The following is a 12,660-nucleotide window of genomic DNA, read 5'->3' as shown; positions in this document are numbered from 1 at the left end:
GGTTTATAAACAACTGTCCTTTTGCTGTGTCCTCATATGATAGAACGGGCAAATTGGCTCTCTGGGGTCTCCTTTGTAAGGGCCCTAATTCTATTCATGAAGGCTTCAACCTCACGACCTATTCATCTCCCAAAGACCCCACCTCCTAACACCATCATTTTGGGTCTTAGGATTTCAACACGTGAATTTGGTTGGAGACACAAAGCATTTCATCCCTGTCCCTCCAAATCTGTATCCTTTTCACATGCAAAATACATTCATTCTATCCAACAGCCCCCAAAATCTTAACTGGATCTAGCATCAACTCAAAAGCCTAAATTCACAGTCTCATCTAAATATCCTCTAAATCAGATATGGGTAAGCTGATTCATCCTGAGGCAGTTTGCTGTCCAACTGTGAACATGTGAAATCAAACATGTTTATGTGCTTCCAAAATATAATGGTGGGATGGTGTGTGACAGGCATTCCCTTCCAAAAAACAGACAATGCCAAGAAGGAAGGAGTAACGGGTTCTGAGCAAGTCCAAACACTTAAGACCCACTGGGGTGGAGTCTACCCCCACGGCTGCACTGGACATTGCCTTAGTGGCGGCTCCCTGCTTGGATGGTGCCTCCTGGCCTCCAGGGTTTCCATCCTTTGAAATCTAGCTGGAAGGAGTCCTGCTCCCTTGGTTTCTGCACTCTTAGTGCGGTGGAGATGTCACCATGAGGAAGCTGCTGAGGCTGCTGCCACAGTTTACCACCTGTGCCCTCTGGAGGGGGTGACACCCGAGCCCTCATTGCACCTAGGGCAGCCTATGAGCAAGACACCAGAATGTGGGGAGCAGAGCCTTGAAATTGTTTCTTCCCGTGGGGCTCTTACATTCTGGGTGAGTGGAGCCACAGCCCTGGGAAGATGCTTTCAGGGTCATTCTTCCATTGTCTTGAACAAGAGGTCCTGTTTCGATGTCCCCATTGTCTTGATGAATAACGTCTCGCTTCAGAGCAAGAGATCAAACCATACTACTTTATTAAATTTGGCCACACCCTTTATGTTCTTTCCTGAACAAACTTTCTCATTTTTAACAATATGGATAAGCTGAGACTTTTTCCAGTTTTTAATTCTGCTTCCCATTTGATGAACAATTACATCTTTAAGTCATTTCTCTCTTCATGTTTTTTATGATAGGTATTCATGAGAAGCCAGGCCCCTCCTTCAATACTTTGCTTAGAAGATTGCTCAAACACTAGACTTTATCGCTCAAAACTTCTACCTTCCACAAAACACTAGGACATGAACACTATTTGACCAAGTTCCTTGTCACTTTGTAGTAAGGATCGCCTTCCTCCAGGTTTTAGTAACATATTCCTCGCTTCCATGCAAGAACTCTCAGAATGGCCTTTAACATCCGTATTTCTACCAACATTCTGTTCACGACCACTGAGGTATTCCTTAAGAAGATTGAAACTCTCCCTTTAGCTCTCTTCATCTTCTGAGCCCTCACCAGATTTGCCTTTGATGGTCTTTGCATGGCACTGCAGGCTTTTTCTGACATGTACCTCAAGACTCTTCCAGACTGTGCCATTATCCAGTTCCAAAAGTCTGCCATATTTTTAGATATTTATCACAGCAGAACCCCCATTTCTCAGCACCACGTTTTTGTCTTAGTCCATTTGGGTTGCTATAACAAAATACCATGGACTGGATAGCTTATAAATAGCAAAAACTGATTCCTCACAACTCTGGAGGCTACAGTTCAAGGTCAAGGATGGCAGCATGGCTGGGTTCTTAGTGAAGACGCTTCTTTGGGTTTTGGATGGTCTTCTCTCTGTGTCCTTACATGGTTGAAGGGGTGAGCCAGCTCTCTAGGGTCTCTCTTATAAAGGCATTAATCCCAATTATGAAAGATCTGCCCTCTGATCTAATCATATCCCATATTAGGGCCTGCTTCCTTATACCATCCCCTTGGGGATTAGATTTCAATATATAAATATTACGGGCACACAACATTCAGACCATAGCAAGGTATATGATGTTGGGTTTTCATTGCCAATGATACTGTCTGGAAAGGAATGGTGTTGTTGAGAAAGCGCAGGTGCCCTTCTGATTCATCCTCACTCCATCAAATTCTAACTGACCTATTCGTAATTTCTGCTGCGTTATGCTTCTTTTTTCCCGACTCCCCTTCATTCCGTAAGAGAATATAAGATGAATTAAAAATAAAACAAAAATATAAACAAACAACAACAAAACGCTACAGCAGCACACACTTCATTAGAATTTTATGCAGTGATGGAAATTATTTATTTATTTATTTATTTATTTATTTATTTATTTATTTTTTGACATTTATTTATTTTTGAGACAGAGAGAGACACAGCATGAACGGGGGAGGGGCAGAGAGAGAGGGAGACACAGAATCGGAAGCAGGCTCCAGGCTCTGAGCCATCAGCCCAGAGCCTGACGCGGGGCTCGAACTCACGGACTGTGAGATCGTGACCCGAGCTGAAGTCGGACGCTTAACTGACTGAGCCACCCAGGCGCCCCTATGGAAATTATTTATATCTGCGCTGTCCAATATGGTAGCCACTAGCCACACTGACGGTTGAATCCATGAAATGGCTGGCACGACTGATAAATTGAATATTTTTAATTTAGTTTAACTTAAATAGTCATGTGTTGCTAATGCCTACCATATTTGATAGCACATGTCTGGAAATCTTTGGCCTCAGCCAATATTTCCAGTTTCATTTCTTATCTTTGTACTTCTAAGTTCCTTGGGTTTTGTGATATTGTGATTTAAAATGGGGATGAGGAAAGTGCTGGTATTTCTTTTTCACAGCATCTTAACTTTTCCACTCCTTACCTGATGCAGTGGTCATATGACCAGGGATGCAACTACAGGGTCTGGTAGCAGGGATGTTTCCTAAGGGCCTGATGGGGGCAGAGTGTGCCTTTACCTTCTCTGACAAAATTGAGATTAACAATGGACGCAGCCATATTGCCTGGTAATAGAGATATCCTACCAGTTCTGTGCCTGGGTAAGTTTACCCTATGTGAACACGAGTGGACTGAGGGGGAGAGCCTTTCTAGACTAGTATTGCTGCCTGCAATCTAGGCCAGCAGAGTCGTCTAACCTCATGGCCCATCCAAAGGTAGGAAAGTTTGGGTATAAATGGAGACAAGGAAACACAGTAGCTGGATAAGTGGCTCATGTAATAGGCAAATCCAGTGTTTCAATAACACCTTGAAAGAGGCTCAGAGCACGAGATGATGGTGTCTTAGTTTGAGTATATCAGGTGCCTGAAACGGTGAAGCCCTATATTGCTGACGGTACTTTTGCTTTTGGAACCTGATAAGATTGAATGGAAGCCTACAAATCCGAGTGATCTTGCAGTGGGAGACCTTTTGAGAGGATATGATGATGGAGTGAATAGTTATTAATGACTGAGTGGGATTCTCATAATGTGGCAATATATATATTTTTACTTTTATGGTGATTTGGCTATAAAAGATTATGTTCAAAGACCAGGGGATACATGGTGATATTGTGACTTATGATGTTAAAAAAAAAAGAAACAGCAGTCCCAATATAGAGTCCCCTGTGCTAAGTCCCATGTCCTCAAACTGACTTCATACATAACCTAATTGAAGTTTCAACTTCTCCCAGGATTGTAATCTTAAACCAGTCTGGAATTTCCTGGTTAGCAGTAGTAAGGCAATCCACCTGTAGATCCCTTCTATCCTCCAAAGTAAGAGGAAGTAATCTGCTCTTTCTTTGCCCCTGCCCCCTTCTGCCTATGAAAGTCTCCCATTTTATATGGCTCTTTGGAGGTCTTTTCTATTTGCTAGATGGAATGCTGTTCGATTCATGAATTGTTGAATAAAGCCAATTGGATCTTCAAATTTACTCAGTTGATTTTTTTCATAACGATAATAAGAAATATATGTATACATATAGTTTTTACTATATATATAATATATATAGTATAGTGTATATATATAGTATATTTCTATAGTATAGAATACATATATATGTATATACATATATATGTGTGTGTATGTACATATATGTATATATATATACACATATGTATATATGTATGTATATATACTCCAGAAACAGGAGTAAAAGTATATATATACACATATATATACATGTGTATGTATATATATATATGTATATATATATATATATATACTTTAAGACACAAAGCTCTTAAAACACATGGAATTTCCTAAGTGATAAAGATGTGTTGTTAGTGAAAGGACTTTTGGATTACACCTAGGGATGGGGCTGGTTGCCAGTGCAGCCAGCCATGTTATTAAAGAATTGGGTAGAACTTTCAGCCCCAGCCTCCACCCCTGACCTCTGTGGGGGGTGGAGCTGAAGATTGAGCTCAGTCCCCAGTGGCCAATGATTTAATCAGGCATGGTTATGTAATGAAGCTTCCATAAACACCCTAAAGGACTAGGTTTGGAAAGCTTCTGGTTTGGTGAACATTTGTAGATTTGGGAAGAGTGGTACCCTCAGAGAAGGCATGGAAGCCTGTGCCCTTTCCCCATACCTTGCCCTATGCATTTCTTCAATCTAGCTTTTCTTGAGTTATATCCTTTTACAATAAATCAGTAATCTAGTAAGTAAATGTTTTTCTGAGTTCTATCCACCACTTTAGCAAATTAATTGAACCCAAGAAGGAAGCAGTGGGAGCCTCCCATCTGTAGCCAGTAGGTGAGAAACACAGTAGTGGAGGGGACAGTCTTGAGGAACTGAAACCTTAAGCTGTGGGATCTGATGCTGTCTCCAGGTAGAAAGTGTCAGAATTGTTTTGAGTTGTAGGATACCCACCTGCTTTCACAGAATTGCTTGATGCTGTGGGAACCCGTTCCCCAACACACACATTAGAATTGGGCATTAGAATCATATATGTATATTATGTATATATATATACACATTATATATATATATACACATAATATATATATATGTATGTATCTATATATATATATGTATCTATATATAAAACTTATCTTTCCTCTGGCATTTATTCATGTTGTTTCCTCCACCTGAAATGCCTTTCTGATTTGTTTTTTGTTTTTTGTTTGGTGAAATCTTATTTGTGGCTTAGATGACAATTTCAATGCCATATATTTTGCTAAATTTCCCCATCCTTTCGTACCATAATTAATGGTTCCTTACTCTGTCCCCACGGAGTATTTTGTTCATGCTACCAATATAGCATCTATCAAGTTGTCTTTTTTTGCAGTTGTAATGTGTTTCTCTCTCCCAATCAGTCCACTGCAGAGGTCAGTGTCTATTTGTGACTACTTACGTTTTTTCCTAATGTTTCAAGATTTTATTCAAATTTTAGTTAGTTAACATATAGTGTAATATTAGTTTCACGAGTAGAATTTAGTGATTCATCACTTACATACAATACCTAGTGCTCCTCACAACACATGCTCTCATAACATCACCCATTTAGCCCATCCCCCACCCCCCCACCTCCCCTCCAGCAACTCTCAGTTTGTTCTTCATAGTTAAGAGTCCCTTATGGTTTGTCTTCCTCTCTTTCTTCTTCTTTTTTATTTTCCCCTATGTCCATCTGTTTTGTTTCTTAAATTCCACATAGGAGTGAAATCGTATGGTATTTGTTTTTCTCTGACTGACTTATTTCACTTAGCGTAATATACTCTAGCTCCATCCATATTGTGGCAAATGGCAAGATTTCATTCTTTCTGATGGCTGAGTAATAGTCCCTATTTTATATATATATATGATTTCTGGATACATATGGAATGTATATATATACACACACATATACATATAACATCTTTATCCATTCATCAGTGGATGGACAGTTGGATTCTTCCCGTAATTTGGCTATTGTTGATAATGTTGCTGTAAACATCAACTTAAATTTAAGTTAACTAAAATGGAATGAAATTAAGAATTGATTTCATTAGTTGTACCTGCCATTCCAGGGATTCCGTAGCCACATGTTGCTACCATATTGGATAGGACAGATAGATTTGCATCATTGCAGAGATATGCGTGGTTTCTCGTCCCCAGATAGTTTAGAATTTGAACAAGAATAATGCACTTAAAAAATTGCCACCAAACTCATAGGGTGTAAGTTAAGTATCGGATGACATTAATGTGTAGATATTAAGTACTGGTAAAGAACCAGTGATAGTGAGTGATAATAGAGATGCTCATCTTTGTGTCGCTAGGGTTTTCACAGTGTTTGAAAGAGAATAAACACTCATCCTGTCATGGCCACATCAAGGTGGTAGGGCTTATGGCACATTCAATGCTAGTATGTGAAAGGTACAACCACAAACCAGTTGGTGGGTTGGAGAATCAGGATGTTGGGAAGAGACTGTAAAACACTAAAGCCTCTTGGGATGGTAATAATGAGGGGAATGACTAAGGGGTTAGATACCGGACGAATTAGCAATTCTGAGCCAGGAATTAGACAAAGAAGATTTGTCAGATAAAATGTGGGCACTAAGGATTTTCCCAGACAGGTGTCTGCACCTCTGTGAAATGACTGGGAATCTTAGAACTGCCCTAAAGACACGATTTCTATCAGATGGAAGACACTGCTCACTAATTATTTATGAAATAAAACTAGACAAAATGTAAATGTATGTTATATATATATACTCAGGTACAAAATGTATGTTACGAACCACATAGACACTAAAGATCCATATACATATGGATCTAGAGTGAATACGTTCTGCCGACAGGAAGTTCACATTATTGATAGCGGAATAAACACATAGACAATTAGATAGAGTGATACAATAATGCTGTATTAATGTGAGCAGAAGATGGAGCCCACCCGTGAGAGTGCAGAGATGAGCCGTGAGCCGATCGTTTAATTCTGCTCTTCTTTTGTGGCCACGGTCTTCCATATAAGAACCCACCATTTGCGTCGTGCTGTGCAGGTGCAGAGGTATTTGTCAGATAGGGGGATGGATGAACGTGCTTTACTTCTGGGTTTAGTAATCTGAGCCTCGCCTCACGATAGCATGGGAAGGCCCTCCCAAACTGCTAACTCTAGACCAGTGTCACCCCTGAATGCTCGGACGACTTTCCTTTCGTCAGCAGGTAACTCATTCCACCAATGTTCATGGAGCATCTCTTGGGCACCCTGCAAACTGTTGGGTGCTTTGGAAGACAACGTGTAGATAGGTCCTCGTCCTCAAGTAGCTTAGAACTTGAAGAAGAATAATGCGCTTAAAACATTGTCACCAATCTGATAGAGCGTACGTTAAATATCAGATGAATGGTATAGTTATTAAGGACTAGGCCGATTCAGAGGAGGAAGGGATATTTTCCAGCTGGTGTGATCCAGCTGTTGTGATTAATCAGCATGAGGATTAATCAGCAGGGGGATGGTAGCTGGGTCTGTTTTCTGAGGCCTTTACTGCTGACTTAGCCATTCCATTTCCAGTGGAAAAGTAGCAGTCTGGCTTCTTTTCTAGAAAAGTGTTGGCAAGTGGGCTCTCCATTGTAATTCAATGACCAGCAGCTTGATACAACTGTCACAGATTGTCTTTTTTTTTTTGAGCTTCTCCTGAATGTGAATTAGATCCTTTGGGAAGCCGCAAAAATTCCTTAAGGTCACAAAAGAGCCATTCTGCTGCCTGGTTCTTGCATATTACAAAAGGTCCTCTTATTAATTGCACACTTGGGAAAAACACGGATTCTTATCACTTATTTGTAATTCGTGGCCATGTGAAGCAAGATCTGAATTTGAACTGCAGTTTTGTCATTTGCCAGCTGTATGACTTTGGAGAAGTCAATCTTTCTGGTCTTTTCTCATTGTTCTCCCTACAGGTTTCTGCTTTTAATCCTGAGTATGTCAGTGTTACGTGACATCAGACCTGATCTGCTTATCCAATAGTTACCGTTTGGCTTAATAAGGTCCAGATTCTCTAGGTTAGACATGTAATCTTTCTTTTTTTTTTTCTTTTTTCTTTTCTTTCTTTTTTTTTTTATCAGGGAATTCTTTCTGTTTCTAGCTTCTCTTTGGATATGGATTTCATTAGATCTCCAATATCATTACCTCAAGAAGGGAGACAGTCAAACCTCTATCAGGAGCACCGCAAATAGGGGCTTTAACTTTTAAACACTGAGAGGGAGACGTGTCCCTAAGTTCAATATCTACCATGACTGTGCTTTGCTATACAGATGCTGATATGGTATAGAGAACCTGAAAGGTTATCCAAATGAGGGTGGGACTCTCCATTTCTTTCTTCTCCAACACTCTTCCTTTAGTTGCATAGATCTTAGTGTCTGACTTGTGTTGTTTCTCTTCTTCCTGAAGAACTTTTTTTTTTTTTAAGACTATTTTTTTTTTTAGAGCAGATTTAGGTTTGCAGCAAAATTGAAGGGAGGGTACAGAGATTTCCCCTACCCTCACACATGCACGGCCTCCCTCATTATGAACACCCGTCGCCCGAGGGATACATTTGTTAGACTTGATGAACCCACACTGACACACCATGATCACAGAAAGTCCATAGTTTGCATTGCTAGAGTTTTCTGTTGGTGTTGGACATTCTGTGGCTTTGGACAAGTGTATGATGCCATGAGTCCATTGTTACAGTAACATAGAGAATAGTTTCACTGCTTTAAAATCCTCTGTGCTCTACCTGTTGGTCCCCCCCGCCCCCCCCGGCACCCACTGGTCTTTCTACTGGCTCCATAGCTTTGCCTTTTTCGGAATGGCAGAGAGTTGGAATCATACAGGTGTAACCTTTCCAGATGGGCTTCTTTCACTTAGACATATGTCTAAGTCTCTCCATGTCTTTTTGTGACTTGATAGCTCATTTCTTTTTAGCACTGAGTAATATTTCACTGTGTGGGTGTATCACCATCTATTTATTCATTCACTGACTGGAGGACATTTCGGTTGGCAAACGTGAATACAGTTTGCCATAAACGTTTGCACGCAAGCTTTTGTGTGTCCATAAGAGTTCCACTTTTTTGGATACATGTCGAGAAGTGTGCCTGCTGGATCATACGGTAAGAGTCTTTTAGGTTTGGAAGAAATTGCCAAACTGCCTTCCGAAGTGGCTGTACCATTTTGCGTTCCCACACATTTGTGTTGCCGCACATCCTACCCTGTATCTGATGTCAGTCTTCTGGATTTTGGTCATTCGAATAGGTGTGTAGTGATATCTTCTTGTTTCTTTAATTTACATTTCCCTGAGGGCAAACGATGTAGAGAATTTCCTTTAGTACTTTTTGGAGTGCCGTTTGCTAGCAATACATTTCCTTATTTATTTATTTATTTATTTATTTATTTACTTATTTATTTATTTACTTATTTATTTATTTACTTATTTATTTACTTATTTATTTATTTTTAAAGTTTATTTTTGACACAGAGAGAGAGAGACAGAGCATGAGCGGGGAGGGCCAGAGAGAGAGGGAGACACAGAATCGGAAGCAGTCTCCAGGCTCTGAGACGTCAGCCCAGAGCCCGACGCGGGGCTTGAACTCACAGGCCGCGACATCGTGACGTGAGTCGAAGTCGGACGCTCAACCGACTGAGCCACCCAGGTGCCCCTCCTCAGTTTTTGTTTGAGAAAGTCTTTATTTCTCCTTCACTTTTGAAGAGAATTTTGCTGAACATAGAATGTGAGGTTGCTGGGATTTTTCTTTCAACACTGAAATATTTTTACCGCACTTTCTTCTTGCTTGTGTGGTTTCCGATGAGAATTTTCAGTCCATTGTAATTCTTATCCTGGTTCCTTTATAGGTAAGGTGTTTTCCTTTACTCTGCTTCTTTAAAGATTTTGGTTTTGTCTTTGATTTTCTGCAGTTTGAATATAGTACGCCTAGGTATAAATATTATTGCCATTTATTCTGCTTGATGTTTTCTGAGCTTCCTGGAGCTGTGATTTGATATATAGCATCAGTTTTGGAAAACTTTTAGCCAGTATTACTTCAAATATTTCTTCTACCCCAGTCTTTATTTTCTCCCTCTGGTATTCTAAATTGTCTGTATATTACACTTAAAATTTTTTTTTCTTTTAATCTTTACTTATTTTTGAGAGAGAGAGAGAGAGAGAGAGAGAGAGAGAGAGAACAAGTGGGAGAGGGGCAGAGAGAGAGGGGGACACAGACTCTGAAGCAGGCTCCAGGCTCTGTGCTGTCGGCACAGAGCCCGATGTGGGGCTTGAACTCACGAACCGTGAGATCATGACCCGAGCAGAAGTCAGACGCTTAACCGATTGAGCCACCCAGGAGCCCCTGTATGTTACACTTTTGATATTGTCTCACAGTTTTTAGATGTTCTATTGTTACATTTTTAACCCTTTATTTCTCTTGGGTGATGAGAAAGTCTGGGAAGTTTCTATTTGACCTATGTTCAGGTTCACAGATTCTTTTCCTGGTCATGTCCAACTACCAATGAACCTACTAAAGGCCTTCTTTATTTCTGTTAATAGTTATTTTTGATTTCTAGCATTTTCTTTATTTAAAATGTTTAAAATGTTTATTTATTTATATTGAGAGAGAGAGAGAGAGAGAGAGAGAGAGAGAGAGAGAGAGAGAGAGTGTGTGAGCAGGGGAAGGGCAGAGAGGGGGAAAGAATCCCAAGCAGGTTCCATGCTGCCAGTGCAGAGCCCAATGTGGGGTTCAAACTCTCAAACCATGAGATCATGACCTGAGCTGAAATCAAGAGTCGGACACTTAACTGACTGAGCCACCCAGGCGCCTAACATTTTCTTTAGTTACTTCTTTAGAGTTTCCATCTCTCTGTTTATATTATCCATCTGTTCTTGTATTTTTTTTCAAAAATTTTTTTCACTGGAGTCCTTAACATATTAATTATAGTTGTTTTAAATTCCGTGCCTGGTAACTCCAAGATTGAGGTCATATCTGAGTTGAATTCTGATGCTTAATTTGTCTCTTCTGATGGTTTTTTTTTCCTCGCTGTTTAGCCTGACCTCTAATTATTTTGTTGAAGGCTGGACATGGTGTATTGGGTAATAGAAACCGAGGTAAATAAATAGGCTGTTAGGGTGATAGTTTGTGCTACTCTTGTCAGGAGTTGAGCTATCTAATGTTGCTGCAGCCATAGTTTCTGGAGGCTTTGAACTCCTCGGAGGCCCTTATTTTTGTCAGCGGGCTTCCCTAAGAACTCCTCCTCAGATAGTCTCCATCTAGAAGTTCTCACAGCAATATCCTATTGTCATTCTAATGGAGCCCTAGGGTGGCCTGGTAAGGTATGGGGGAGGAGAAGCCTTCTATGATTTTAGGATTAAAATTCAGTCTCTTAGTAGACCTATGTTTCTGGGCTGTGACATCCACAAGTGTTTATTAGACTTTTTTTTTTCTCTTTCACTCCTTATGTGAGACAGGTGGGCGTGAGCGTGGTGGGGGGGGTGGCGCAAGGTATGAGAAAAGCAGTTCACCTCTGTGGGATAAAGCTGTAAAAAAAGGATCTCCCCCCATCCCCTGCCCCGAGTAGGTCTTTGTTATGAAGATTGGTCCAAGTGTATTTCATAATGGTTACTTTCTGTCTCCTCCATTTGGAGCCAGGAGGGGATCTTTCTCGGCCCTTCATCTTAGGAACCTAGTGGAATCCCTAGAGATGAAGCCCACAAAAGTGTACGGGTCCCTCCCAGGTTACACTCCCGAGAGTTTCTCACTCTCCAGACAGTGCACAGCCAGCCTCGGGCAAGTCTTTCACACGATCACATCACAAGTTCATGGCTCCAGCGGGCGTCTGCTCCAGAGAAGCAGGTCTTGACCACCGGAATTTGCTTGTCTTTTCCAATTTCAGGTGTTAAAGATTCACACTTTGACTTTTGTATTCAAATGGACTCTTGAGATTAGCCAGAATTTGCAGATGTGTCCTTCTCACATGAAAATCAACCTTGGCTCTAAAATTGCACTGGGTTTTTTCACGCCTTTTGTTTAGGTTTATTCTGGGGAGGCATTGGGAACAGAAGGAAGGATGAGCTTTGCATTGTAATTTGCATCTGATGAATCCTTCCATTTCTGTTTTATTTCTTAGGCATATGGCAACAAGCTTTTGGAATTGCAAAGGGATGCTCTGAAAAATCTTACAATTCCTTGTACCCGTCATTCTTCGTTTATGTTTGAGATTAAGAAAATCGAAAGAAAGCTTATGTAGCTCCTTTTCCAGTAAGAACATTGGGTAGTTCTCCATTTATTCTGTTATTTTCCCCATTTTTTCCCCTGGGGTGGACTTATTCCAGGGACAGGTAACTGACTGACCTATTATCAAATCAGAGTGGAAGGACGAGAATTGGCTCTCTCTGTTCGGGTCAGTGCTGGTTCCTGACACTTGCAGGATTTCCTGTTCCTTCCCTCAGGCCATGCAGATGTGTGGGTTGTAGATATGTGTGCCCCAGTTGCTTTTGTTAAACTGGCTGGCTGTCCTAAAGGATTGGTACCTACCACCAACTACAGCTGGGTATGGTGTATCTCAGAAGGTAACTCATTTAAGAATACTTTAAAGATAAAGTGATATTTTGTGACTTTATAGTATAAAAAGAGAACAATAACAAGTCAACTTATTTTTCAATTCCCCTTTTTTCATCATATTCATTATATTATCTTCCTTCCTTCTTTCTTTATTTTTCAAACAACTGCAAAATGTAGCTAATGCAACTGTTAACATAGTA

This window comes from Puma concolor, chromosome B1, assembly GCF_028749965.1.
Source record: "Puma concolor isolate L17-30 chromosome B1, mPumCon1.1.hap2, whole genome shotgun sequence".
NCBI lineage: Eukaryota > Metazoa > Chordata > Mammalia > Carnivora > Felidae > Puma > Puma concolor.
The sequence above is the reverse complement of the archived record's forward strand: the minus strand, read 5'-3'. Positions refer to the sequence as shown.